The sequence below is a fragment of the Gorilla gorilla genome, chromosome 17, assembly GCF_029281585.2.
Source record: "Gorilla gorilla gorilla isolate KB3781 chromosome 17, NHGRI_mGorGor1-v2.1_pri, whole genome shotgun sequence".
In the NCBI taxonomy this organism is placed as follows: Eukaryota; Metazoa; Chordata; class Mammalia; order Primates; family Hominidae; genus Gorilla; species Gorilla gorilla.
Window position 1 is genome coordinate 38,907,647 of NC_073241.2, and position 27,338 is coordinate 38,934,984.

The 27,338-nt window shown below is 38.5% G+C and overlaps 1 long non-coding RNA gene across 2 annotated transcripts in view; it reads left to right on the plus strand.

Annotated features, from left to right (window-relative positions):
* Positions 1–24,928, plus strand: part of LOC115931441 (uncharacterized) — a 110,914-nt gene extending 85,986 nt beyond the window's left edge. The window contains exon 4 of one of the 2 annotated variants that reach the window (XR_004067936.3): positions 24,584–24,928. This is a non-coding gene — a long non-coding RNA (uncharacterized lncRNA). The remainder of the gene's footprint in view (positions 1–24,583) is intronic. The other variant, XR_010131304.1, reaches the window with a different exon arrangement.
* The last annotated feature ends 2,410 nt before the right edge of the window (positions 24,929–27,338 follow it).

The window sequence follows — 27,338 nt, forward strand, 5'->3', positions numbered from 1 at the left end:
AACTTTTTTTATGCTTAATTGATCTAACATAAGAGTTTGGTCAGAATAATAGTGGTGACAATGTATTCAATGATTACAATATTTGATGTATAAATGACATGAATAACAGCAATGAGTCAAGGGGCAGAAGGAAAGAATTAGGAAATTTTGTTATTATAAGGTACTCACACTACCTGTGAAGCAGTATAGTGTTATTTGAAGGTGAACTTGAACTAGATGTAAGTGCATATTGCAACCTCTAGGATGTGATATCATTGTGGATATATTTTGGTTCTTATCCACAATTCCTGACTGTCAGCTTCTGTAATCCGTATTTTCTAAGTGACTAGAGGAATGAGAATATATTTTGTTAAAGTATTTGGCCTTTTGTCATTGGTTTCTGAAGTAGCTGCTGAACAATAAAGATAAAAATGTATTTTGCTGTGTACAAGTCCTTTCAAACACATCTGAGCTTATGTTCATGAGGCAGCATGGATGAAGCTGGAAACCATCATTCTCAGCAAACTAACACAAGAACAGGAAACCAAACACAGCATGTTCTCACTCGTAAGTGGGATTTGAACAATGAGAACACACCAGGCCTGTGCGGGGGTTGGGGGCTAGGAGAGGGGATAGCATTAGGAGAAATACCTAATGTAGATGACGGGTTGATGGGTGCAGCAAACCACCATGGCACGTGCATAACTTTGTAACAAACCTGCACATTCTACACATGTATCCCAGACCTTAAAGTATAATTTTAAAAAAGGAAAATAGTAATAAACATGGTAGACATTAATCCAGCTATATCAATAATCTCTTTAAACATAAATTGTCTGAATCAATAAAGGTAGTTGACATTGAAATCTACTGACTACTTGATCTAACAGCAGGAGAATACACATTCTTCTCAAGCTTCCATGGGACATTTGCCGAGGCAGACCATATTCTGGAACATAAACACACCTTGGCAAGTTTAAAAGAATAGAAATCATCCAATGTGTTGTCTCAGATGACAGTGGAATTAAACTAGAAATCAATAACAGAAAAATATCTGGAAAATCCCCAAATACTTGGAGATTAAACAGCATACTTCTAAACAACACAAGCATCAAAGAAGAAATCTCAAGAGAAACAAAATACTTTGGACTAAATGAAAATACAGCTTATCAAAATTTGTGGGATGTAGCTAAAGCAGTGCTTAGAAGGCAATTTATAGCATTGAATGCATACATTAAAAAAAGAAAAATCTAAAATGTATAATTTAAACTTCTGCTATAGGAAACTAGAAAAAGAAGGGCAGATTAAATCCAAATAAGCAGAAGAAAAGAAAGGAGAAAAATTAGAGCAGTAGTCAAATAAACTGAAAACAAGAAGTCAATAGAGAAAATCAATGTAGCCAAAAGCTGGTTTTTTGAAAAGATCAATAAAATTGATGTGTCTACCTGTGATAACTAAGACTAAAAGGCACAGATTACTGCCAGAAATGCAAGGGGTAACACTATAAATCCCATAGACATCAAAGGATAATAAAGAATACTATAAACAACTCTATGCCTGATGTCAAATTTGATAACTTAGATGAAATTAACCAATTTTTTGAAAGACATAATCTGTTAGAGTCACACAAGAAAAAAATATGCAGTGTGAGCAGGCCTATATCTACTAAAGAATCAATAATTATTAATTTTCCAAAACAGAAAACACTAGGCCTAGATGAATTTATTGGTGAATTTTACCAACATTTAAGGAAGAAATTATACCAATTCTCTACATTCTCTTCTAGAAGACGGATGCAGTGGGAATATTAACTAACTCACTCTATGAGGCCAGTATTACCCTTCAGAAAAAATCTCTTCTCAACATAGATGCAAAAATTCTCAACAAATTATTAGCAAATTGAATCAAACAATGAACTATTATTGGATAAGTATAACTATAAAAAGAACTATTGACCACAACCAAGTGGAGTTTATCCCAAGATTAACATTCAGAAGTTAATTAATACAAATCATCAACAGACTAAAGCATATTAATCACATGATCATGTTAATTGATGCAGAAAAGAGATTTGATGAAATTCAACACCCATTCATAATAAAAGTACTCCGCAAACTTGGAATAGAAAGGAACTTCCTCATATTGATAAAGAACAGCTACAAAAGCCTACAGTTGTTTAATGGTGCTTAATATTAAGTACTTATAATGGTAAGAAACAAGAAGTTTTCCTGCCAAGATCAGAAACAAAGCAAAGATGTCTCCTCTCACCAGTCCTTTACAACATCATACGGGAAATCTTAGCTAATGTTATTAGAAAATAAAATAAAATAAAAGGTATACTGATTGGGAAGGAAAAAATAAAACTGTTCTTTGTTTGAAGATTACATAATTTTCTGTGTAGATAATCCAAAAGAATTGACAAACCAAAACATTCTTGAAATTAATAAGGCATTATATTGATTGTAGGATATAAGATTAATATACGAAAGTCAATATTTTTCTATATACGAGCAATAAACAATAGGAATTTGAAGTTAAAAACATAATACCATTTAGTTAGGATCCTTCAAATAAAATACTTAAGTATAAATGTAACAAAATATTGTAAGATTTGTATGAGGAAAACTACAAAACTCTGATGAAAGAAGTCAAATAATAGATGGAGAGATGTTCCATATTTATGCATAGAAATACTCAATATTGTCAAAATGCCAGTTCTTCCCAACTTGAGCTATAGAATCAATGCAATTCCAAACAAAATCTCAGCAAGTTACTTTGTGGACATTTAAACCTGATTTAAAGTATATAAGGAGAGGCAAAAGACTCAGAGTAGCCAATAAAATGCTGAAAGAGAAGAACAAAGTTGTTAGGCTGACATTACTCGACTTTAAGACCTACTGCAAAGCAGCAGATATCAAAATGATGTGGTATTGGCAAAATATTAGACAAATGCATCAGTGGAGCAGAACGGAGAGCCCCAAAATAGACCCACATAAATAAAGTCAACTAATCTTTGACAAAGAAGCAAAGACAATATGGTGGAGCAAAGATAGTCTTTTCAACAAATGGTGCCGGAACAACTGGACATCAACATGTAAAAAGAATGAATCCACACACAGACTTTATACCCTTCACAAAAAATTAACTCAAAATGGACCATCGATCCACACGTAAAATGCAAAACTATAAAACTACTAGAAGATAATATAAGAGAAAATCCAGATGACTTTGTGCATGATGAAGACTTTAAAAATACAACATCAAAGGCACAATCCATGAAAGAAATCATTGACAATCTGGACTCTATTACAATTCAAAACTTCTGCTTTGCAAAAGTTTTGATAAGGGAATGAGAGAAGCAGCAAGGACCTGGAGAACATATTTGCAAAAGGCACATCTGATGAAGGACCGTTATCTAAAATATACAAAGAACTCTTCAAACTCAACAATAAGAAACCAAGCAACCCAATTTTAAAGTGGGCAGAAGATCTGAATATACGTTCACTAGAGAAGATATGCAGATGGTTAATAAACATGAAAAAATGTTCGACATCATATGTTATTAGGATATTGCAAATTGAAACAACAATGGAATAACCACCCTAAATAACCTGAAGAAACAGAAAAATAAACTACTGTTTACATCGTGGCTGAGATAGTGACCACAGGTTGCCCACATGGATGGCTGAGATAGTGACACCTTTGCTTTCTACTGGTTCAATGTAAACAAACTTTGTTTCATGCACAAAATTATTTAAAAGTTTGTATAAAATTGCCCTCTGGCTATGTGTATAAAAGGTGTATATGGAATATAAATGAATTTCTTGTTTAGACTTGAGTGCCATCCCCAGAATATCTCATTATTTATATGCAAACATTCCAGTATCCAAACGGGTCCAAAATCTGAAACACTTCTGGTCTCAAGCATTTCAGATAAGAGATAATGAGCCCGTACCATTGTATACCTATCAGAATGGCCAAAATCCAAAAAACTAACAACACCAAAGGCTGGTGAGAATGTAGAGCAATAAGAACTCAAATTCAAAACTGTTCAAAAAAAAGAAATCTATTAAGCAAAAAGATAAATATTCATTAACTTAAACTTCATTATTATTTTATAAGAATGTTTACTATACAACATTATAACTTTCTAGAGGAAAAAATTTATTATTAAATTTGTTTTCTGCCTTGGAAGCTTCATTACGAGACAGAGAGTGGAATACTTAAAGTTTAAAAATAAGCAAAACTGTAAACTTTAAAACATATTTTCCTTATTTTAAAGAGTTTAACAGGCATACTTTGTTCAATATAAACAACCTACTATTTACATAATGCCAACACTAACACAAAACTTGTACCACAAGAATAAAAGTTAACACGATTTTTTTTTCTTTTCTTTATTTGATTAATGGACCTAAACAACCCCTACTGTATTTTTAAAAAATGAACTAGGCATTATATAAAATGCTTAACTACTAAATAATTAATTTGTTGGTTCAAGTGTTTAGAATATAGATTAGAGTTTTTTTAAAAGATACTGGAAAAACATAGAAGTGTATGATAGAACCCCTGCTTGGAAACAAGTGTGTGCAAATAAATGATGTTTGTAGGCACGTACAATAGTAGAGAAAAACTACCAATTTTTCTTTTAAAGAAGGGTAAGCTAAGAGTTTTATGGACTTCTTTCAAAAGCAAATAAATCACTTGTTCATTATAAATCTTGTTTATATTTTGGTTATATTAAATGGTATAGTTTATTTTTAATTAGAAGAAACTATTGATTACACAGATAACAAATATTACATTCTGGCCAATAGCAAAATTTTTAGACAAATGACAAAAGCATACCAATGATAAGTGTGAAGAAATAATTTCATAATGATGCTATTCCAATAGCACTAAGATCTTTGCTATCATCAATCCAAGGTTTAATTTTACAACAAAAGCAACATTTTTAATCTCTTTCTCTCTGTTAAAAGCATGCACACACACATCTATTCATGCACATATGCACAACTTCTCATGCCATACTCTCTATGAGCACAGCTCAGGTTATCTTCTGTTTTTGACTACTTAAAAGTTTTCAGGGAAAAAAATCAATTATAATTTTACAAATCAATAATCAAAAATGAGCCCCTGCTGTAATTAAAGATCTCTCAAGGGCATTCTATATTTGAAGTGCAGCTTTCGGCCAGGCACGGTGCTCATGCCTGTAATCCCAGTACTTTGGGAGGCTGAGGCAGAAGAATCTCTTGAACCCAGGAGGTGGAGAGCAGCCCAGGCAACATGGTGAGACCCTGTCTCTACATAAAATAAAAAATTAGCTGGGCATGAGGAACATGCCTGTAGTCCCAACTACTGGGGAGGCTGAGGCAGGAGGATTGTTTGAGCCCAGAAGGTTGAGGCTGTGTGAGCCATGATCATGCCAGTGTACTCCAGCCTAGGAGACAAGGCAAGACCCTGTATCAATTTAAAAAAAATTAAAAGTGCAGCTTTCCATGAAGTCCTTCATGGCAATTGATAGATGCAGGTGAAACAGAGTTTATCTTTGACTCAGCAGAACATTTTTTAGGTTAGTGAAACTTAACTATTTTTTTGTTAATCAGCAATTGTTAAATTTATCCTCAGTTGGCATGAAGGTAAAAAAGCTTGGCTTGGCCTCCTTATTTTTATAGTTTGCTTTGAAGTACAATACATCTGTAAGATAAGGAAAGTGAAACTCGAGGTCTATTTCTCCTAACCTTACATTACAAATTAAACAATGATAAAGTACATTTCTTCTATGTGTGTGGTTCCAAAATTATTCATTGCAAAGTCCTGTATCCTTTCCCATTTAATTAATTCCAGAGATTGAAATTTGTATCCTTGTCAATGTCAAATTATTATTTATATTATGAAAGGCATCACAAATACTATTCATTATAGTTCAACACCAATTCCTTTCTTTAAAGAAGAGAAGGTTAATTTAATCTGGGCCAACCAAATCTTTCCTGGAAAAAGACAAATTATTGGCTTAAAATTTTTGGCAAGGAGCTGTACGTTTTCCTCCTTGATCATCTGAGAGGATTTAGCAGGATTTATTAGTCCCTAACATCTTGATCTCAGTCTCTAACAAACCACTGAAAAGGAACACTTAAGGCTAATAAAGCTGACCCAGACAGATCAACCAATTCCATAAGATACAGGATGAAGAGGCTGGGCGCGGTGGCTCACGCCTGTAATCCCAGCACTCTGGGAAGCCAAGGCGGCTGGATCACGAGGTCAGGAGATCGAGACCATCCTGGCTAACACGATGAAACCCCGTCTCTACTAAAAATACAAAAGAAAAAAAAATTAGCCGGGCATGGTGGCGGGCACCTGTAGTCCCAGCTACTCGGGAGGCTGAGGCAGGAAAATGGTGTGAACTCGGGAGGCGGAGCTTGCAATGAGTCGAGATTGCGCCACTGCACTCCAGCCTGGGCAACAGAGCAAGACTCCATATCAAAAAAAAAAAAAGATATGGAATGAAGAAATTATCAGCGTTCTTTTCTTGATTCCAGAAGTGATGGGCTATCCTGTCAGAAATTCATAACAAGGTAAATACCTGTGACACAGAAGCAAATAAGTAAATTACTGTGAAGATTACAGTTGAAGAAGTAGGATTTTTTTTTTTAACAAGTGAAAGTGTAAAGGAATAAAATGCCCTGGAATCACTAAAATCAATAAAACTTCAGCAGACCTATTACTTTTGGAACAAAAATGTCCTAAGTGGGTAATAACAACCTTTGAGTTCATCAGACAATTATCGTGGGTGCTACGCAAATTGAGTTAGGTAGAAATCCTGCTAGCATCAACAACCGCCCAATTACTACCAATATTATTAGTATATAGCAATAATCCTAATTACATTGGGTCAGATACACATGTTTCCAGAGTAAGGCCCAGTGCCACTTACAATCCTGGCTCTTAGGGCAGGCCCTGAGACCGATTGGAGAACTGCCAATGTGGTTGAATGTTTGGCAGTCATTACAATTCAGATGGGAGTTAGGGCAGAGAAAAAGGCACCAACTAATACGTAGTAATAAGTCTCAAGACAGGAGTATTAGACTCCGACTTATTCAAGATAAAAATAGAGTTGTAAGGTTGCCAAAACTAGCAGCAATGGCTGTAGTGACATTAACAGAATTTATGCCATTCTTCTTTGAACGAACAATAACCTAAACTATTATTATTCTCTGCAGAAGAGATGCATGGAAGGTAGTTTTCTCTCTGTTAGAGCACAAAACGATGGAATGATCAAAGTTTTATTTTCCCTCTGGAATCCAGCCCAAAATAATTGCTGCTACAGCTGCAAGAAAACCCACTACAGTTGCCGGAATCTGCTTTAAGGCCAAACTGCCAATTCTTAGGTTCTACTTTTCAACGGGTGAATCCATCTTCCCTACATTTACTGCAGTGGTTAACCTTGATGCCAATGTCATTTCCAAGTTTTCATGGAGAACAAGAAGTGCAGAAATTAAAATGAAAACTTCTGTAACCTTTTTGAACACTTCGTATTAATTTCCCATTGCTGCTATTGCAAGTTACCACCAACTTAGTAACTTAAAACAACACAAATTTATTATACTGCAATTTTAGAGATCAGAAGTCCTAAATTTAAGGTGTCAGCAGGGCTGCATTCCTTCAGGAGGCTGTAGGGGAAAACTGTTTCTTTGCCTTTTCCAACTTCTAGAGGCCACCTGTATTCCTTGGCTCATGGCCCCTACCTCCATCTTCAGAGTTGGCAGTGTAGTATGTTAAATCTCTCTGATCTTTGCTTCCATCATCACATCTCTCTTACTCTGACCCTTTTGCCTCCTTCTTATAAGGGACCTTGTGATTCCGCTGGACCCATGCAGACAGTGCAGGATAATGTTCCTACTTCCAATCCTTAAATTAATCACATCAACATGGCCCCTGTGCCATGTAAGGTAACATATTTGTAGGTTCTGGGGGATTAGGGCATGGACATCATTGGGGGATGGCATATTCTGTCTACCACAGTCCATGCTCTGATCCCCAAAGATCTATGTCCACTCTACATGCAAAATGTATTGACCTCATCCCAACATCTCCTCAAGTCTCAAACCATTGAAATTTCTCAGTGTTGTACTATATCTAACATAATGCCAACTGAAAATATTCCAAAACCAACTAGCAAAAATGGTGAAAGTATTTGCAATATCATAATGTCACTGGATTTCTTTGTTAATTTCTTTGTTTGTTTCCAAAATGATATCTTCCTCACCATCACTAGGTGTACCTTCATCTTTTAACATGGCAGTAGTTTCTGAAGCTTGCCATCCTTCCCAGTATGGCATAGTCACCATGTTTGGTGAAAGTTTGATAGCACCTGACCATTTTTTCTACGAAAAGACTGCTGTGAGAAACTGATACTCCCTCCATGTGTTGTTCTGATCTATTACTAAAAGCCTGTATTCCAGTTGATAATTTATCCTGCCAAATACCTTTGGTTTTTTTATTCCTGTCTTTCTGACTTTTCTGGTAAATGACTGGACCCATATTCAGCAGTAAGTTAAAAAAATTATCAGATTAAATTGCATTAAATTTAACTCCAATCTGCAAAACTTTCTCCAAGACTTGGACCACTATTGTGTTAGTAATAGATCTTTCTTTATTATTAGTCATCTTGTCATAGCAACAGAATGTGTATTCCTCTGTTCTCAAACTGCATGAGGAACTGTAGCAGTTGAATCAGAACCACAAACACTGGTTTTAAATTAAGATACTGACTTTGGCCGGGTGGGGTGGCTCACGCCTGTAATCCCAGCACTTTGGGAGGCCTAGGCGGGTGGATCACGAGGTCAGGAGATCAAGACCATTCTGGCTAACATGGTGAAAACCCATCTCTACGGCCAGGCGTGATGGCACACACCTGTAGTACCAGCTACTCTGGAGGCTGAGGCAGGAGAATCACTTGAACCTGGGAGGCAGAGGTTGCAGTGAGCTGAGATTGTGCCACTGCACTCCAGCCTGTGTGACAAAGCGAGACTCCATCTCACAAAAAATAAAATAAAATAAAATAAAAAATAAAAAAGATACTGACTTCATTGTATGGAAGAAAAATAATGTTTCCACTAATAAAAAATGTTCAGAAGGTGACAGGAAGAGGTAGATCTTAGGATGCACCTGACCCCAGCTCCTAGCAAACCTCAGGGCCTTTCTTTTACTGTCACCTGTCTCCATGTGGAGAGAGGGACAGAGACACTCTGGGCAAGGATGAAAGGACCATTCACCATCCTCAAGCATCTGAAGCTCCAGTCTCAGGGTTCCTTCGTGCTCAGCATCTTCTTACATCATCACTCATAAATCTACTTTTAATATTAAATGTGATCAAGATTATCACCCATCATAATAGACATGTTCCACAAATTTAAGCCCTATCTCTAGAAAGGCTGTAGATCATCATTTTGCTCTGAATCAGCAACAGTTTTGAGATTTTTGTGGCTTTTTTAGCCCATTGAACTAGCATGAGTCAGCCAGTCATTTTGAAACTGACAAAAGAGAAATTTGACTTTTGAAATTTTTTATACTGTATAGCACAGTGACTGTCCCTTGCCACCCTGCCAACGTCCCACTGTCCTTGAGTTATATCAAAGCTACATATGTTGTGGGCCGGTCTGAGGCATTGTGGGCTATTTGATCCTTGCACTCTTCCACATAACCACCTGACACATGAACTGTGAGAATCTCAGTTGAGTTTGTTTAGAAAACCCTCACATGAGAAATACTCTTGGCTTTCTGAAGAACAGTCAGCAATTTCCCAGAATTTAATAGGAGTCAACAGGATTATACCATCATGGATATATGTCTGGCTAACTGTGATACAATCTTCTGGAAAAAAAATAATGGAATTAATGTAAAATATTGGTAATGCCTGATATTTGACAGAACAGTAACACAGGGCCAAATATTTTTTTAAATGTTACGTGCTTGCATCCTTGGCTTTCAGGGTGAGGGGATTGAAAAGACTAATCTTTAAGATTTCTTCTCCTGAGAGCAATCCTAGGACTCTGAGACCGCGTTTCCCAGTGGCTGCAGGTGACTGCTAAAGCTCCAGTGACCTCTTGATTTGAGACTCAAAGCTCTGTGTCTTGTCACGATCAGCCAGGGCCTGGCACACAGGAAAATGTTTGCCTTCATGGCAGATAGTTGTTGAAATCTTACACCCTCCCATGATTATTATGGCAGGCAAAACCAAACAACCCTTGAACCATAAATTTTAAACAACTGAAAAAATGCTTTGAGAGCCAAGAGAGGCTTTTATTTTTTCCCTTGTTGAAGACTTTTATCAAATGAGATAGAGAGCATTATGCTTTCTTCTTAACCATCATCTCCAAGGAGTTCAAGAGATTGTGGCTGGGTAGAGGCCCTTGGGATTCTCCTTTAATGATTAAATTAAAGAATGATTTGAAATGACTTTTTACATATAACTAACAATAATATTAAATTGTTGTTAAGTTCTGCATATAAGTATTACATCATGAAATACACCTAGAATGTTATATAACACACATAATATGTAAAGGAGCTACTTGTTTTATCTCCTCTTTGCAAATGAAGAAAGGATGCTTTAGACAGGTTGGATAACTAACCCAAGGTCACAAGTAACTAATCTGCAGAACTGACCTACCTGCCTCCAAAGCTCGGATCTTAACTACTATACTATATGGCAACCCTGGGAAAATAGAACAAAAAAACCTAACTTAAAAAGATACAACATATATCTGAGTTCAAATCCAACCTTCATCACTAACTCACTTCAAAAAGTGAGATTTTTGACAAACCTCACTTTCTTTAGTCACGAAGCTGAGGTGAGTTTTGAATGAGATAACGTATACAGTGGCACTCAGCAGAGTACCTGAACAAGATTAACTTGTTAATTGTTAACTTCTTTCCATTAAAAAATGAGATTTTCTTGGGGCAGGTGTGAACATCACAGCTAGTGAGTGAGACTGCCTAAGCCCTCACTGCCCAATACGGTGGCCACACGGCTAGTTAAATTTAAATTAGATTTAAAGTTAAAGAACAATCTGTGTAAAAAATAAATACTACATGTCATGGAGGGATCTGTAAACACCAAGAGGAGTATGAGTCAGAACGACTGTGTGAAAGATAAGGTCAGATGGAGATAAATCCCTGGGGTGCCAAGAAAGCCCTGGGGGTGGGGGCGTGGAAGCAAAAGACAGTGGGTCTCTGCGAGTCACTCTGTTCAGTCTCAGGACCCTGGGAGACACTCATGGTTTCCTGGGCTTTTTCCCAGGAATTTGGCATTGAACTTGATGTTAATCTGAGGGAGTTTCCAGTTCCTGGCTGCGAGGCTGGATGAGGACACGTGGCCGCGAGGCACAGGGCCTGTGGAGAGCCCAGGGCTGTGGGCAGAGAAGAGTCAGAGCCTCAGGGGCCTCGCCCTGTCCAGAGCTCCACGTGACATGACGCCCCACAGAGCGAACCTCTGACAAACAAGCATGGGGCCCGTGTTGCCCTGGTGGATGGAAATGGACGTGGGAAGCAAGGTATGGTACAGATGCTGCCTTAGAGAGAAAGATAATTACAGGCAAAACTGAGCTAGACGACTCTGCTCCAGTTTGAAAACTTTGCCATTTGAATGGCAAAGACTGAACAGCATATAAGCGTCCACTTTCTGACAGTAACCACCTACATATGGTCAATTGTAACTATTTACACTAATAATATATGCTGGGGAGTCTCTGTCTCCCCATCCACATCTATTCTCCCTGGCCTTGTCCCCCGGGAGAATGATTTCCGGGAGCATCTTGGCAATGCCTTGTGCGCTGACCTCCGCTGGGTTTGGTGAAGGGGAGACTTGAGGAGCTAGAGAAGCTGGAGGTCCAGGGGCTCTGCAGTGGCTGTGCTCGTGTCCTGAGGAGCACACCCCTTGCAGGACACCCCTCCCGTGGCTGTGGTTCTGGCTGGGTCCCGGATGACAACTTCCTTCTGTTGCAGCCCCTTCAGGCCCTGGCTGGTAGCGTTTGCAGAAGCGTGGTGCTTTGCCCTGCCCTGTTGTTGTTAACCAAATCACATACTGGTAACTAACTCTTTCACTAAACTCTTGCCCATTATCCATTTTGAGGGTTCCTGAGATGCCAGCTGATCCTTGAATCTAATGATTTGAAGATGGCTGAGAACTCCTTAACAGGCAAAATAGGTTTTGTTGGCCGGGCATGGTGGCTCAAGCCTCTAATCCCAGCGGTTTGGGAGGCCAAGGCGGGCAGATCACCTGAGGTCAGGAGTTCGAGACCAGCCTGGGCAACATGGTGAAACCCCGTCTCTACTAAAAATACAAAAATTAGCCGGGCATGATGACATGCGTCTGTAATCCCAGCTACTCGGGAGGCTAAGGCAGGAGAATCGCTTGAATCTGGGAGGCGGAGGTTGCAGTGAGCAGAGATTGTGCCACTGCACTCCAGCCTGGATGACAGAGTAACACTCCATCTAAAAAAAAAAAAAAAAAAAAAAAAGTTTTGTTGTGGCTTCTCCTTGTGCTCTATGTTTATATGGATACTGATATGGTTTGACTGCGTCCCCACCCAAATCTCATCTTGAATTGTACCTCCCATAATTCCCTCGTGTGGTGGGAAGGACCAGTGGAGGGTAGTTGAATCATGGGGAGGCGGATCTTTCCTGTGCTGTGATAGTGATTAAGTCTCAGGAGATCCAATGATTTTATAAAGGGGAGTTCCCCTACACAAACTCTCTCTCCCCTACCACCATGTAAGAGGTGACTTTGCTCCTCATTGGCCTTCCATCATGATTGTGAGGCCTCCCCAGCCATGTGGAACTGTGAATCAATTAAACCTTTTACCTTTATAAATTACCCAGCCTCGGGTATGTCTTTATTAGCAGGGTGAGAACAGAATAATACAGATACACTGCAATGAACCCCAGGTCTTGGCCAGGATCTTTCTCTGTCTTCATTTTTGTCCCTTTACTTTAATACTATTTATATATGGATGACTTCTACATTGATGTCACTTGCCTAAACTTCTGCAGAGTTCTAAATTTGTATACCCAACTGTGTACTTGACCTTTCTTTTTGAATTTTCTATAGGCAGTTCACACAGAACATGTCCAAAGCAGAATCTGCCTTAATCCTCACCATCCTGCTCCCTAACCTGTTCTTGCCCATCTTCCCTACTTTAGATTTTGGTAAATTACACCACTATTTAACCAAATGCTCAAACTATAAACTTAGGTATTTATTTCTTAAGTTTATTTTTCTTCTATAAGCTCCCCCCACCGCCGCCACCTTTTTTTGGTCTGCAACCTAGAAAGAATCCTCTAGGAATAATTTTTTGCATTATTATTTTCTATGGTAATAACAAGGAAACATTACATTGAAATGTAGTGTTAATAGGGCATTTAATTTATTTAACTTACTTTGTAATATTGTGAACTGTCTATAAGTCTATTCTTATTACACTAATGACAACTAACAAACCTAAGCATCCTCTAACTTTCAGTAACATTGGTAGCTATTTACGTTCATAAATTATTTCCTGTAAGCCCTCAGAGGAAAATTACCTCTTAATCTTTTCTTACCAAAAGTCTCACAAAACCAGTGGCTTAAAGGGGAAATATTCCTTTTGCAACCACATCCTGTCCCCAGGCTTTCTCTGTGTGCCAAAGACACATGTTTGTGTTTATCCTCTGATTCTGAATCACTACTGAACTTAAATTTCTTCCTGGTGACTGCCTGGGGGTCGAGATGACTTATTTTAGATGAAATTTGATTAACCCAATGGGTACCACCAAGGAAAAATGCCTTAGATTTTTTATTTTGGTCCTACAATCATTATGTGTGTGTGTGTGTGTGTGTGCGCGCGCGCTCGTGTGCGTGTTTTGCCATGGTAGATTTCTAGGGATGCAGGAATTTGCTTTTAGATATTTTTAGATATTTGCTTTTAGACAGTGTTTGAGGCGAGAGGGCATAGATTCCTTTCAGATCATGCCAGTCTTCAGATGTCAGAAAAGGACAAAGACATAGCTAGTTCTGGGATTTATTTTAGAAGGGAGATTGACTGCAGGCAATGACACTGGGGGAACACAGGCAGGGCCAACCTGAGACGAAGGCAGAGAAGCAGCTCACCAGGCAGATGGGAGCCATCGGGATGCTTGCTGTTCTTGAAAAACATATCCTCTTCCTGCAGTATCTTATTGGAAATGCCACAGTTGGGGATGTATTCTCTTATCAGAAGGCTTCTTGTTCTCTATTAAAACACAACACCCCAGGAAGCTATTGCACCGAGCCTTAACAGCCACGATGCCACTATGATTAGTTTATCGGCTCGTTTCAAAGGGTGAATGGGATGGAGGAGAATATTGGGGCATGGAGGGGAGACGTTGTCCTGCAGGTGAAAAGAGGGTGGGCAGGGGAATAATGGACTGGGAATGGTGACTGAGGATCTGTGTTAGTTGTTAGAAAGCATTACGTAGACCAAAGTGCTAGGAGTGAAACAAATAAAAAAATTATTAGGCATGAGTAGATGTGTTTCTGCACCCATCAGATTTTGGGTAGAATTTCTCCCCATCCCTGCTGGCATCTGGCCTGGATCTCTCCACTTTTTTATTGCTCACAATCCTTGGTTTTCAGACACTTGTAATCCCACTCACTCTTCCTGGCCTTCCTGATTGCCCTGAGATTTTAAAAACTGATTTTGTATTTTTAGTAGAGACGGGGTTTCACCATACTGGCCAGGCTGGTCTAGAACTCCTGACCTCGTGATCCGCCCTCCTCGGGCTCCCGAAGTACTGGGCACTAGCCAGGTCTGGTGGCATGTGCCTGTAGTCTCAGCTACTCGGGAGGCTGAGGCAGAAGAATAGCTTGAACCCAGGAAGCAGAGGTTGCAATGAGCCGAGATTGTGCCACTGCACTCCAGCCTGGGCCACAAAGACAGACTCCATCTCAAAATAAATAAATAAAAATAAAACACAAAACAAAACAAAACTGATTTTGTTTTCTGCTCTGTCTTCTCTGATTTTATTAAGTTTCTGCATATAATTTATTAAATGGTAAAAGCGAAGGTTTGTATATTTGTGAGTGACGTGTGTGTTGACATATATATTTTCTCAGTTAATAGGTTTTAAAATAGTTTCTATGTGTATCAAGAAACTGGTCAAGAGAGATTGCGTCTACCTTGAGATGGGGCAGAGAGAGGGTTTTCCAGGAAAGAGAGCAGAGCCAGACAGGCGTGAAGGAAGCTGCATATTGTGTCTGGGTGATATAATTGGTCCAACATTGCCCATGCAGAAAGTGAGAACTGGGAAGTCATGGATTTACACAGGCAAATCTTGAGAATTTCTCCATAAAATTCCAAGACATCTAGGTGAAAAGAATTATTTATTTATTTATTTATTAGAGACAGAGTTTCACTCTTGTTGTCCAGGCTGGAGTGCAATGGCGCGATCTCAGCTCACTGCAACCCCCACCTTCCGGATTCAAGCAATTCTCCTACCTCAGCCTCCCGAGTAGCTGGGATTACAGGCAGCTGCCACCATGCCTGGCTAATTTTTGTATTTTTAGTAGAGACAGGGTTTCACCATGTTGGGCAGGCTGGTCTCAAACTCCTGACCTCAGGTGATCTGCCCGCCTCGGCCTCCCGAAGTGCTGGGATTACTGGTGTGAGCCACCACGCCCGGTGAAAACAATTTTTAATACCTAGACATTTCTTTATTAACCCCAATTTCTCTAAGTTACATTCTAAAATTTACTCAGTTTTATTATTCAACTAATATAGTACTCTTCTTAAGTGCCTTTAGGCTTACTTATGGTATTTTTTTAATCTGCTGCCCATCTATAAACATAACAAGATGCATGTAAATAAATGGATTCCACAGAAGAGTGAGGCCTCATCTCAGCCTGCTGCCTGGGCACTGAAACTCACCCTGAGCTGTCTCATTAGCCCAGAATCTTGCATTTGGAAGACAGTAGATCAACGTCTTCTCGCTCTACAGGTCACCACCCTCAGACTTTGTCTTCAGGAAGAAATGCTTCCAGGTTATTTCTGACAATTTTCTCGGATTAAAAATATTTGAATGGGCACATACATGTGTTTTTTCATGAGCTGTGTAAACAGTTGGCCAGTAAACAGTGAGGGGTACAGCTATTTACATTCCAGATTCATTGTAGGTTTCAGATGCACACACTCTGAGTTTATTTAGAGTTCCTTCTAAAAGAAAGGGCCCACATACATGACACAATGTAACTATGTCATTAGCATGATTTTAATATCTGTGTTGGCCAAAACTATGAGAGATATGCGGAATCCAATTGTATTATTTACTACTTGTTATAGCCCTATCAAAATTCTAGCATGAAAATACAGAGATTATAAATAATTATATAAATGATGTATGAAATAATCTAATGCTTTATTAATGAGATTTTAAAAATTCATAATAAATACTTAGATTTAGTGAGTTTCTATTGTGTCTGGAAAAATATTTCTGTCAATTCCAATTGAGTTGGTGTAATTACAATGGCGTTAATTTGATTGTCTAAAAGTAAAAAAGAGTTGTTCCTTGTGACCATTTTTCTCCTTAACTCTCCATACTTCAGAGAACATTACCTAAGAACAAGGGCATTCTCTTACATAACCACAGCATAATTACCAAAATCAGGTAAGTTACACAGCTGTAATACTATTATTTAACCTACAGTCATATTAAAAATTTGCCGATTGTTCAATAATATCTGTTACAGCCATTTTTCCTAATCCAGGCTCCAATTGAGGATCATACATTGCCCTTAGTTTTCATGTCGCTTTAGTGTCCTTGAATTTAGAAAAGTTCTTTAATTTTTTTTTGTCTTTCATGGCACAGGTATTTTTGAAAAGTATATTTCAACTGTTTATTTTGCATACTGTCCCTTAATTTGTTTGTATTCTATGTCATCATGATTATATTTCAGTTATGCATTTTTGGCAGAATGACTACATAATTGGTATTGTATTCCTCTTAGATCTGATCATTAAACGTGTTCATTGCTAAGGGGCTCAATGAGTTAGATATAAAGATGGTTTTCCAATTCAGTCACTTGAAATCTTCAAGGAACAGATAATGCTTCTAATATATAAATTATGCCCCAAAGCGTAGACAATTAAGGAAACCCAATTCATTTTACTAAGCTTTCAAAATTCTCACATAAAACTGTGATAATGAGAACACACAAAACTAAAGACCAAATTCACATGTAAGTGTAGATGTAAAAATGGTGGGTAAAATTCTAGAAGACTGAGTTCGAAATGTGAAAGGAAAATAAAACTTGGGACCCCAATTCACTCTGCCAAAATTAAAAATCAGGCTGAAAGCTGAGACCTACAAAGAAGCTGCCTTTCCTTTTGTTCCTAAGCAGAGAGGTACAGATAAAAGGTTAAATATTTCCACAGGTAGCTACTCTATCTCCACCTTATCTTATATAAAGTGTGGATTTACTGAGCTCCAGACAAATACAAAATTGACCATTCCCTTACCTGCTCCTTTATCTTGCAACACGTGGATTCCATAATGTAACCATACTCTCTTTCCCTCCCCTCCAGTCCACTTGTTCCCGTTAAATATTGAAGCCGTCAAAATCATCTTTCAAGAAAGGCACAGACCTGTCTCCTGGTCACATCCTCGACCTTGGCAAAATAAACTTCAAAACTGATTGAGACCTGTCTCATGAATTCCTGAGAAAAACCTATTTGCATGAATTCATGAGCAGTTTAATTTATTAAATCATGAATATATAACATTACATCAATAGAACCAATAAGAAAAAACATACAATATCCTCTATGCTGAGAAAGTGGCAGAAGAATTTAATACCCACTTCTTGGAAAATGAAATATTGGAATATACAGAAAAGTGAAAAATCAGAAAGGGTGGTGTTGGCAAAAAAAGACTGGATAGATGGAAGGAACAATGGAGGTGATACAGAATGTAGCATGTGAAGAAGCAGAATGAAAAAGGATACATCACAAATCAAACAGAAAAATTTACTAAATCACTTTTTATCTACTTCCACAATAATGCTGTAAAGAAAACCACTTCAAAGCTTGGTGGAGCAAAGCAATAAACATTTATGATTGCTCATGGGCCTAGGGCCAGCTGGGTGGTTCTTCTGGTTGGGACAGGGCAAGGGTGATCTTGGTTAGGCTCACTCAGCTGGAGGGTTGTTGACTGGTGACTGGATGATCTAAGATGGTTATGCCTGGGACAGATATAAATATAGAAGAAAGTAGAAATTTGGTTTTGTTTGTAGCTCCTCTTAAAATATCCTATCTGATTTAAAAGACAACTGCCTAATGCAATAATTGTACATCTGAGTAGACTGACACACAATGTATTAAGGCCTCAAAATATATGAAGATGTATATTGGGACCATAACAGCCCTAAGGGGTAGGGGAACAAAGCTATATAGAAACAAAATTTAAAAAAATACTATTGAAGTAGTTGGTAGTAATCCAAACTAGATTGTTGTAAGTTAAAATGCTAATGGTAACCCCAATAATAATCATGATAAAATACTCGAAAATATATAGTAAAAGAAATAACTGGAAAATAGAAGTGGTACTGGAAGATATCTATTTAACACAAGACAGTATTAGAAAAAAAATGAAGAACAAAAAAGACGTAAGTCACGTAAAAAACAAATAACAAAATGGCAGATGTAAATTCTATCTTATTTATATTAAATAGTAATAGATTAAATTCTCCAATTAAAAGTCAGAGATTGGAAGAGTGAATGAAAAAAGCATTGTATAAATATATGCTATATCTATCCAACAATACGTATACAAGAAACACGCTTTTGATTCAAAGACCCAAATTGGTTGAAATTAATATGATGGAAAGAGATGGATAACCAACAGAGAGCTGGAGTGACTATGCTAATATTAGACAAAATAGACACATGTTGTTCCTGGAGACAAAGGACATTTTATAATGACATAAGGGTAAATTCACCAAGAAGGTATAACAAATATAAATATATGTATATGTAACAACAGAACCTCAAAATACATGAAGCAAAACTGACAGAATTGAAGAGAGCAATAGACAATTTACCAGTAATAAAGACTTCACTATTCTACTTTCAACAACGGATAGTACAACTAAGCAAGAGAATGAGATTTAATATCTAGCATTACCTTAATTCTATTTCTTTGTAAAATATATCTTGGCTATTTGTGTCCAATTGTTACACTTACACAAACACATTTAAAAATTAGTATTTCACACATTATATAAATGATGCTAAGCAAGCAATAGGATTCTTTATTTAATCATCACTTAATTTTTTTTAAAAAACTCATCTACCTGGTATATATTTGTCCATGGTTTCATATTCAACTTTTATCTTAATTTTAAGTATATTTTTATCAAGCAATGCAAAATTATTTTATTATGTGAATTTGATTTTATCTCATTTGGTTAATAAATATAACCTATTCACATTTTTCATCGTAAAAATAAAATCTGTGTTCTGGCTAATTTGTTCTTCATGTAGCCCATGGCTTTTCAAATTGATTCATTTATCTGATTGTTCTATTTGAATTTATCATTTAGTAATTTTGTTTTCAGAAGGAATATTTCTCTCTCTCTCTGCATGTGTGCATGTATGTCAGTTTTTAATTTATAAAACTCTGCCTTTTTTTCTTTATTTCATAGCAGGCTATTCTTTCAAATGTTAAATTTTCTGAGTCTTGGCATGTCTGTAAATATTTGTTAACTGTACTACATAAGTGATCATTTTGCCTTAGATCCAGAACCCCGTGAAGTAGATAAAAGTCTGATACCAGTTTTTCTTTCATTGTGGGAGTTTTAAGCATTTTATCTTGTTAAAATTCAAAAATTTTGTATCCTTCTCTTTTCAAATTTTCCTTTTTGACATTCAAAGGACCTTATAAAATTGGAGATTAAAATCTTCATCGCAGGAAATTATCTTTCTTCTTTTCTTAAAAATCATTTCATCTCTTCGTTCTTCAATTCTTTCTAAAGTTTCTATTAGATGAACACTAGACTTTCTGTAATGATCCTCTTTGCTTTCAAATTTTTCTTTCACTGAATCTATTGTTTTTTTTTCCTTTATGGTATGTTATGGGAGATTTCTCCAAGTTTATTTCCCAACAGATAGTTAGAACTTTAGCCATATAATACAGAATTATTCAGTTTTTATATTGACCTATCTCCTTCCATTTCTCTCTCTCCCTCTGTTTGTATATGTATATCAGTTTTTAATTTACAAAACTCTGTTTTCTTTAATTTCATAGCTGGCTGTTCCTTTAAAAGAGCATAAATAGATTAAGGGCTTAAATCTCTCTGACAACATTAATTTGTATTTTTCAGAAGTTCTCTTCTTTCCCTTCTCCATCTCTGAGTATTTCTCTAGAACCTAATGTTTCCTTTGTTTATGGAGGTCTTTTTCTTGCATGTTCTGAGTTAGATTCGAATCATTCGAATGCCTCTTGATTTTTTTCTTTTTCTGCTTATTTTTCTTTTTGAGACAGAGTCTCACGCTGTCAGCTAGGCTGGAGTGCGGTGGCACAATCTTGGCTCACTGCAACCTCGCCTCCCTGGCTCAGGCAATTCTCCTGCCTTAGCCTCCCGAGTAGCTGGGATTACTGGCATGTGCCACCACGCCTGGCTAACTTTTTAATTTTTAGTAGAGACGGGGTTTCACCATGTTGGCCAGGCTGGTCTCAAACTCCTGACCTCAGGTAATCCATCCACCTCGGCCTCCCAAAGTGCCAGGATTACAGGTGTGAGCCACCACACCCTGCTGATTTTTAAAATCTGTACGTTTGTTTACGGAGGACAAAATGTTTAGAATGGGTAATTACGGAGTTTCCTCAGCAGCCATGAACGGTCTTTTCCTCAAAGGGCGTGTCCCTATGGAGAAGAGCAAACTCCAGGGCTGGAGATAGATGAGGTGAAGGTGCCACGGGAAGCCTGCTTCTCCTGGGGCTGGCAGGGGTGTAGGCACAGGAGCTGGAGCTCAGATGAGCACCGATTGCCTTCACTTCATGGCAGGTCAGAGGTGCTATCCCCTCAGCACAGATCTGAAGCTAGCATAGCCTCTGCTATGCCTCTTTTTCTTGCCTAATGGCTTCCTGCATGGTTGGCCTCCTTCCTCTGCAGAAGCACAACTTTGTTCAAAGGTTTTTTTAAAAGGCACAGTGACTCAAGCCTGTAATTTCAGCACTTTGGGAGGCCAAGGTGGGAGGATCACTTGAGCCCAGGAGTTCGAGGCTACAGTGAGCTATGATGGCCCTGCTGCACTCCAGCCTGAGCCACAGAGCCAGACCCTGTCTCTAAAAAAATAAAAAGAAGTAAATACATAAGAAAGGAAGATTTAAAACCAGGGACAAATATTAGATGCAGTTGTTCTGTATACATGGGTGAAGGAGGAATACATCCTGTGGGTTGTTCTTGATTAAATACCATAATAATTAGCCAGATCTTGGTACCTGTACTTATTTAAAATTGTTTAAAAATATACTTTCATGCCTTCTGTTTTTATTTTATAGTTACTGTAGCCTTTCATATTTCTCCGAAAGTTCAAATTATATTTATTTTAAAAATCACCTTCTCTCTTCCGGATGCATTTTGTCCTGAAGAGTTGCACGTGCTGCCTCTCTGTCATGGTGCTTGTGTTTGCTGCTTCTCAGGCTTGTAAACATCTCCCTCAAGCCTCCCAGCTCTCTCCTCCTCCATGGTCGGCTTATTCAGTCTCCACTTGTATTCAAGCCCTTCTTTCTTTCTCAGCTCAGGATGTTTTCTTGTTAATTGCCCTGAGAAGTAGTCGTGGTGGTCATGAGCCATGATCCAGATGCTGCTGCCTCCCAGGCCCAGCCCCAAAGGATCACATGCAAAACAGAGGAAATGCACTGCAGTGTGTTATCAAGCTGGGACCCCAGTCCAGAGACAGATGGGAAAGTCGGCGGAGGTGAGGGCAGATGGGTGTGAACCGGAGATGCTGGTCTTGATTCCTGGCCTCGGCTTCCTGCACCTGTCGGCCCACACTTCTGTGCACTCCCCCATTTCACCTGATAGAGCAATAATATGTCTTCTGTTTATCCCAGCATCCCAGCATCCCAGCATCTTCCCAGAAATCAGATAATCTTAGTCATTCACATTTCTTCAAGCTACTTTATGAACAGTCTTCTTATATGGCATGGTTTTTTAAAAAACTGGAAAAGATTTCCTGCCTCTGAAACAGTTTAAGGCAAAATTGGAAAAGTAGCTTTTGTTCTTGCCCACTTCTGCTTATATTTCTAATTTTATGATTATGTAGGTATGATTATACCTGGTGGATATGACACATAGCTTACCCTATTTTCAAAAAGATCATCTCTTTATTCCTTTAAGGTTATATTATATGAGTCATTTCTGTTCAAATGACGCCAGCTTCTTTCTTAGTTAAATTTAAAAATGTTTTTCTCAGGCCAATCAGAAACTTCTGGGATTTGAGCATGTCTACTCCCTTTTAATGTTATGAAGTTATATATTAAAGTTGATAAATAGTATCTTTATTAATTTTACCTCAGTTATTTGCACCCCTGGACATGTACCTGTAGTAGAATTCACTGCAGAAGCTCAATTTAAACGCCCTTGTTTCTGACCCTTACTCAAAATCTGTCCTTTATGTCACTTGCAGGTCAAGTTTAGTAGGTGTTATCTCTTGCAGGATAAGAAAATAGGAATGTGTCAAATAGGACACATTCCCGTAGGGTCGAACAGGAATGTGCTCTAAAATATTTTTTAATTTTTAAATTTGCTTTTTACAAACATATAAGCTTTTAAATCTATAACATTTCAAAAACAAAATAGTAGAAAAACAAAGCTCTTTGGATGACACCATCATTCACAGAGGAAAACAACAATAATGTACTCTTATAAATAAACATGAAAAGATGTGGGTTGCACATCAGTAACTTTCAGAGTCAGGTGATAATATTCAATGGCAATATTTTTGTTAGACCTCCATCACCATTTTATTGTCTTCAAGATAACAAACTTCTGTGGCATTTTAAGTCACTCAGTTGCCCAGAAATATACTTTACAATCCTTTTATCTTGGCGAGTGCACCAGGAAGTTTTATTACTTGGTATTAAATATTCTATGAGAGCTTTATTGATTCTTTTTTAGTTATAAGGTGGACATTTGATTATTCTTGATTTTAAAAATTTCTGGTTTTTGTTAACCTCAAAAGGAACAGCTTTCTGGAACTTGTTGGTAATCTGACTGTAAGGTGACTGACTTAGGACCTGCCATCAAGCTGCCTTGGAACACTCCCAGAAGACCCTCTGTGGGAGATGGGAGACCGCAGCTGTGGGTACCCACCCTGCCTCGATGGGGCTGCTGGTCATGGATTTGGTAGATACTAGGCATTCATATAAGACCTCATTTACATAAACGGCTTAATTGTTGTAATCACCTCCAAAGAACTGCTTTATTAGCCAGAACTTTAGGGACTAGACGACCCCTTCAGCACCTTGTCATAGTGAACCTAAATTGTTCTGAGAGCAGTTGTGGCTCTGTTCATAAGTAGCCCCCTAGTCCTTATCTGTGGAGAGAAGGGATCAGGTGTGTGCCCTCTTCAGACCGCTCAGCATCACAGGAAGACCTTAGTCCTGCCTCGCCCTCCAATCAGCTAACATCTGTGGCTTCACATTAAACTGGAACCACTGTCCTTCTCTACCTAACAAAAGTTACATTGTGAGAAATATTTACAGATGATTAACTGTTATTGTCCTCCTTGAATCTGTAGCCAAAATACTTAGAACAATTTTTTTTGTGGCTTACTTACCAACATAAAAGATCTCAAGGGATGGATTTTGGTGTTACCTTTACTGCTGCTTTATCACCAGCTCTCTATTGCTTCCTCTTCTGTAATTTCTTCAGCAAGTATATTTTAAATTTTGTTACAGTACTTATGTGTTTATGTAAGCTATTTACAACCCGTTTTTCATTTTATAAGGAAATAAAAATTTAAAAATTTGCAATCTATTTATAATGTAGGATCAATTTAAATCAGCATATTACCACTCTGAGGGACAGTAACTTGTTAAGCCTTATTTCTGATGATTCAATGAAAAGCTTTATCTAGCACCTGCACTTGACCCTAACGACTGTGGTCTCAATGCTGACCTCTGGTGGCCATGTTCTGCCAGCCCCTGCCCTGCCATCCACCTCTGCCCTCTGCCTTTCCAACTACTGTGTCTTGTGCTCCAGTCTTTAAAAGAGCTACCTTTGCTTTCAAGCTACAGCCATTATTGTGACAAATATATTGCTCATATGCTAATATATATATATATATATATATATCATGCCTTAACTCCAGGAGCCCATTTACAGCTAGTACTATTGAAACCAAGGGGTTAATTTCATCAGGTATGCCTGCCCTGTTGCTTTTGATGGCTTTTTTGTTGTTTTTATTCATGTTTTCCATGAAGCCAAAGGCCTTGACACTCAATGCTGAAACTTAATCATCACTGACTACTTTATGCATAACATTAATAGGTCAACATGGTAATGGTTGCTTCTGTTGCTTTTCAGAAACTTGGGCCAGCTCCTGTTCAGTTCAAACTGGTTGAGACCACTGACACTTCAATGGAGCCTGTGCAAGTGCCTGAGAGGTGGCCTTTTGACTTCAGAAGGCCCAAAGTTCCACCCTTATGTTATGCTAATGCCGCCTTTCTATACATATGTCCTATGAAATACTATGAACCCTGTGCAGAATGAACCTGTTACTTCATTTTCCCCCACTGCCAATCACCTTTCCTCACCCTGTGTCCCTAACCCATAAATATCCCTCAGCCTTATCTTCAGGGAAGTGGATTTGAAAACTATTCTCCCACCTCCGCACTTGGTGTCCTTGGGAATAAATTCTTTCCCTCTTACAAAACTAGTGTTACAGTGATTGATTTATGGCACATGGGCAGAACAGACCTACACCTGGCTGGTAACACTATCAGGTACCAAACCATGAAGAAGAACAGATAATGCAGAATTTTTTGTATATCTGGCCTGGCTTGCAATGGGACTGACAGACTTCTCACATCACTTAGTGGAACTGTTCATTCCACCTTTTCTTTGGGCTTTCTCGGGTGATTATAGCAATACCTGAGAAGAAAATAATAAAGAAGTCAACACAGTGGAACTCTCCTGAAAAGCCCTTCTTGTGTACCTGCTCAGGGTTTCGTGCCTTTGTTACTATGCATCTCCATTAGGTGTCCAGAGACCACAGAAATGTCAGCCAGATGAAAAGGTTACTGGGTCAAAATAAGTTCAGAAAAACTTCATCACAGCAAAATACTAGCCACAGAAATAGTTCTGAGGTAGGAGATCAGCAGGACTTGTTTTCTGATCACAACCTTGCTGATCTAAACAGGATGTAGCAGAGAAACTGGCAGAAATCAGCAGATGGCAACAAAAGCAACCTCTGGTTGTCCTCACTGCTCATTGGCAAAAAGGCACTCCCACCAGCGCCATGACATTTTACAAATGCCATGGCAATGACCTGGAAGTTACCTTATATAGTTCTGGGAACTCCTCTGCCCCTTTTCTAGAAAATTCCTAATAATTTTCCCTTTAATTATTATATAATTGAGATTGGGTATGAATATGGCTCGCCAGCAGTCCGTGGGGACTGCCGCTCTGGGCTGCTACCCTGGCTGCTGCTGCTCCAGGATGCTCTGCCTATGGGATGGCCCTGCTCTGTCTGTGGAGTGGCCTTTTGTTGCCCACTGTTGCTCTGATAAACTTGCTTTCCTTCATGGCTAGCTCGCTGTTGAATTCTGAGTGAAGCCAAAAACACTTCCAGGCTGAGATGCAATTCTGGGGTTTGCCTGCCTCAGTTCTTTCTTTTGCCTACTAATTTCTATGAAGCAAAATGGCCATTACTCTGTCATTGTGAGAGATACAATTAGAATGCACTTCAAGAACAATCAGGAATAGTGTCCCTTGTGTCAGACCCTGGCAGACAGAGCTGGCAAATCACTCAAGATTTCTCTGATAACAGGAACTATCACAATCTTTTTCCAAACCACAGCTTACTACATGAGTCACACAAGGACAGCTAGCAGCACAATACAGAATAGTTGCCGGTTTCAATACTGTCTCACCAACCCAATCCAAAACTACAAGGGCCTAACTAAAACCCCAAGATCAGAAGTCCTACCTTGCAATGACTGACACTGGCTCATGAGAGTCACCAGCTCTTGCAGGATGCCGCCAGCACCAATAAGCTCTCTTTCAAAACAACTTGCATAATCTCCTCTTTCCCCAATAAACTCTCACCTTTTCCTTTGTTCCAGAGGCCACTCTGGTGAGTCTTTAGGTCCTGAATTGCAGTCCTACTTTTTGTGTATTATTCTCATATAAAACCTTTTTACTTATAAATTTATCTCTATTTTTTTATGTTGATGATGCAGGGCAGGCAAGCCCTCAAATTGGGGCTTAGCCAGGGAGGGTTCTTGGCTTTGCCCAGGAAAAAATTCAAGGACAAGCTGGTGGTGTTAGATAGCAACTTGTTTATTGAAGTGGCAGCGTACAGCAGAAGCAGAGGTACTGCTCCTTGCAGAGCCGTGCTATCCCATAGGCAGTGTGCCCCAAAGAGCAACGTATTGGCTGTGGGCTACTTGTATTTATACCCAATTTTAACTATATGCCAATTAAGAGGCAGATTATTTAAAACTATCTGGAAAAGGGGCAGGGAGTTTTTAGAACCATATAAGGTAACTTCTGGGCCATTGCCATGGCCCGTTGCCATGGCATTTGTAAATTGTCATGGTGTCAGTGGAAGTACCTTTCTTCTAATGAGCAGTGAGGGCAACTAGAAGCCACTTTTGTAGCTATCCGCTGGTTCTGGCTGGCTTCTATACTGCACTCTGTTTCAACCAGATTCTGCTCTGATCAGCAGGGTCACAACTAGGGTAGTGACCAGTGCTCAGAAAACAAGTCCTGCTGGTTTCTTACCTCATTGACAAAGTGATTTTGGTTCCATCTGGCACCATTAGAAAGTTTCACCTCTTCAGCTATTTGTTCATATTCAGAGTTTTTGTTATTTTCTGTTTATTGAAAGTGGATAGAACCAAATTTGGAAAAAAAAATCTTACTTTTTCAGAAGGTTTTATTTCAACTTCGAAGGTGTCATCATTTCTAAAGTTCACAAGTTTAGTCACACCACTAGCTCTCTTCCAGCAAGACCCATACCTTTGTTAATAAAAATAACAATCTGGAAACTATTGTTTACACATTTTGTGTTCTGAGCTGGGGGTGGGAGGGGGATGGCTGATCCCAGGGAATGGTG